This window comes from Malaclemys terrapin, chromosome 15 (genome assembly GCF_027887155.1).
Source record: "Malaclemys terrapin pileata isolate rMalTer1 chromosome 15, rMalTer1.hap1, whole genome shotgun sequence".
Classification (NCBI taxonomy): Eukaryota; Metazoa; Chordata; order Testudines; family Emydidae; genus Malaclemys; species Malaclemys terrapin.
In genome coordinates, this window is record NC_071519.1 from 13,328,594 (window position 1) to 13,331,093 (window position 2,500).

The 2,500-nt window shown below is 70.6% G+C and overlaps 1 non-coding gene across 1 annotated transcript; it reads right to left on the bottom strand.

Annotated features, from left to right (window-relative positions):
* Positions 1-633: 633 nt before the first annotated feature.
* On the bottom strand, positions 634-752 carry LOC128823877 (5S ribosomal RNA). Its single transcript, XR_008442113.1, has one exon. It is a non-coding gene; the product is annotated as a 5S ribosomal RNA (ribosomal RNA).
* Between the last annotated feature and the right edge of the window lie 1,748 nt (positions 753-2,500).

Sequence of the window (2,500 nt, forward strand, 5' to 3'; positions counted from 1 at the left end):
GATTCGGGGCGGTCCCGCGAGCCGGCGGCCGGGCGCAGGGGGTCCGAGCGCGTCCGAGCGAGTCCGTCCCGGCCCCGGGGTGTCCCCCTGCGGCTCTGGGGGCCGTGGGTCCCCGCTGGAGGAAGCCGCTGGGCGCTGGACACCCGCCGTCCGTCCCGCCTGGCCAGGCCTGGCCTGGGTGGCCGCGGGGGGATTCGGGGCGGTCCCGCGAGCCGGCGCCCGGGCGCAGGGGGTCCGAGCGAGTCCGTCCCGGGCCCGGGGCCTCCCCCTGCGGCTTTGGGGGCCGTGGGTCCCCGCTGGCGGAAGCCGCTGGGCGCTGGACACCCGCCGTCCGTCCCGCCTGGCCAGGCCTGGCCTGGGTGGCCGCGGGGCGGGGGGATTCGGGGCGGTCCTGCGGGCCGGCGGCCGGGAGGGTCCGGGCCAGTCCGCCCCATGCCCGGGGTCTCCCCCAGCGGCTTCGGTGGGTCCTCCGCGGAGGAAGCCGGGTGGGGAGCCGGACCCCAGGCGCCCAGACCCGTGACCTGCGGCCGCGACCTCCGACTCGGCAGGAGCGACGAGGGGCTTTCCGGCCCGTCCCCCCCCTCTCCTTCCTCCCCAGAAAAGGAGAGAGAGCTGGCTCGGACCGGGAAAAGCTGCCTACGGCACCTGGGATTCCCAGGCGGTCACCCATCCAAGTACTAGCCAGGCCCGGGACGGTTTACCTTCCGAGATCGGACGGGATCGGGGGCGTTCGGTCCGGTATGGCCGTAGGCACCCGGCCCCCGCGCCTCCTCGCCCGCTTTCCCCTGCCGACGCCCGGGCCTGCCGCACGGTGAGCCCCGGTCGGACTGCCCCCCTGCGGCAGGGCCCCCGTCTCTCGCGGGCCCGGTCCTTTTTTCCTTCTCGAGCTCCGGGGCCCGGGCTGGCCGCCAGAGCCCCTCCGCCCGCCCGCCCTCCCCGGCGTCGGGGAAAATATTGTCCCGGACATCCAGTGCGCCCTGATCCTGTCAGCCGGGGGGGGGGGTGGGTGGGTGGGGGGCAGTCCCTCGCTGCGGCCGGGGAGGGTGAGCCCAGGGCGGCTTGCCTGCCGTCCGAGTCCCCTCTCGGCCACCAGGTCAACCCCGAGCCGAAAGGGCTGAAAATTTTTCAGAGTCCCCTCCCGGGCACCAGGTCAACCCATGGAATCGAACGGGTTCGCCTGCTGGCCGGTTCGCTTCCCGGCCACCAGGTCAACCCGTAGGTTTGAACGGGCACGCCCGGTGGCCGCTTTCCCGTCCGGTCACCAGGTCAACCCGGATCTCCCTCCTTCCCTGGGCGCCCCCTCCTCGGAGGCGTCAGGTTCCATTTTCTTTTTCCCCCCAGACTTCCAGGGGCCCGATCCAGTCGGCCGGGAGGCAGTCCCTCGCTGCGGCCGGGGTGGGTGAGGCCAGGGCGGCTTGCCTGCCGTCCGAGTCCCCTCTCGGCCACCAGGTCAACCCCGAGCCGAAAGGGCTGAACATTTTTCAGAGTCCCCTCCCGGGCACCAGGTCAACCCGTGGAATCGAACGGGTTCACCTGCTGGCCGGTTCGCTTCCCGGCCACCAGGTCAACCCGTAGGTTGCCGACGGGGCTAGCCAGTGGCCGGTTTGCTTTCCGGCCGCCAGGTCAACCCCTAGGTTTGAACGGGCACGCCCGGTGGCCGCTTTCCCGTCCGGTCACCAGGTCGACCCGGATCTCCCTCCTTCCCTGGGCGCCCCCTCCTCGGAGGCGTCAGGTTCCATTCTTTTTTCCAGACTTCCAGGGGCCCGATCCAGTCGGCCGGGAGGCAGTCCCTCGCTGCGGCCGGGGAGGGTGAGCCCAGGGCGGCCTGGTCCATGTCTCTAGTGGGCCCGATCCTTTTTTGGGGTGTTTTTTTTTTTTTTTTCCGAGCTCCGGGGCCCGGCCCGCCCGGGCAGCCCTCCTCGGAGGCGTGAGGCGGATTTCCCCCCCCCCCCCCAGACTTCCAGGGGCCCGATCCTGTCGGCCGGGAGGATGTCCCTCGCTGCGGCCGGGGAGGGTGAGCCCAGGGCGGCCTGCTTGGCGGCCGGGTCCATGTCTCTAGTGGGCCCGATCCTTTTCTTCCCTTTTCCGGCTCCGGGGCCCGGGGTGGCCGGGTAGCCCTCCGCGGTGGCGTCGGCAATTTTTTTTAAAAAATCAGACTTCCGTGGGCCCGATCCTGACGGCCGGGAGGCAGTACCTCGCTGCGTCCGGGGACGGTGAGACGCTCGGCCACCGGGTCAACCCGGAGGAAGCGGGCTGGGGGGAAAAAAAAAAAAAAAAAAAAAGTTTTCCAAGTCTGAAAAATTTTCAAAGTCCCCTCCCGGCCACCGGGTCAACCCCTTTGGAGCGAATGGGTTGACCTGACGGCCGGTCGTCTCGCGGATGTCCGGAAGGGGTCGCCCAACGCCGTCTCGGCCGACCGAGGGAACCACGAGGTGGCGCCCGGTTCCAGTTTCGTACCGCCGAAGGCGGGGCTTTGGCTTTTTCGACCCGTCTTTCGAGG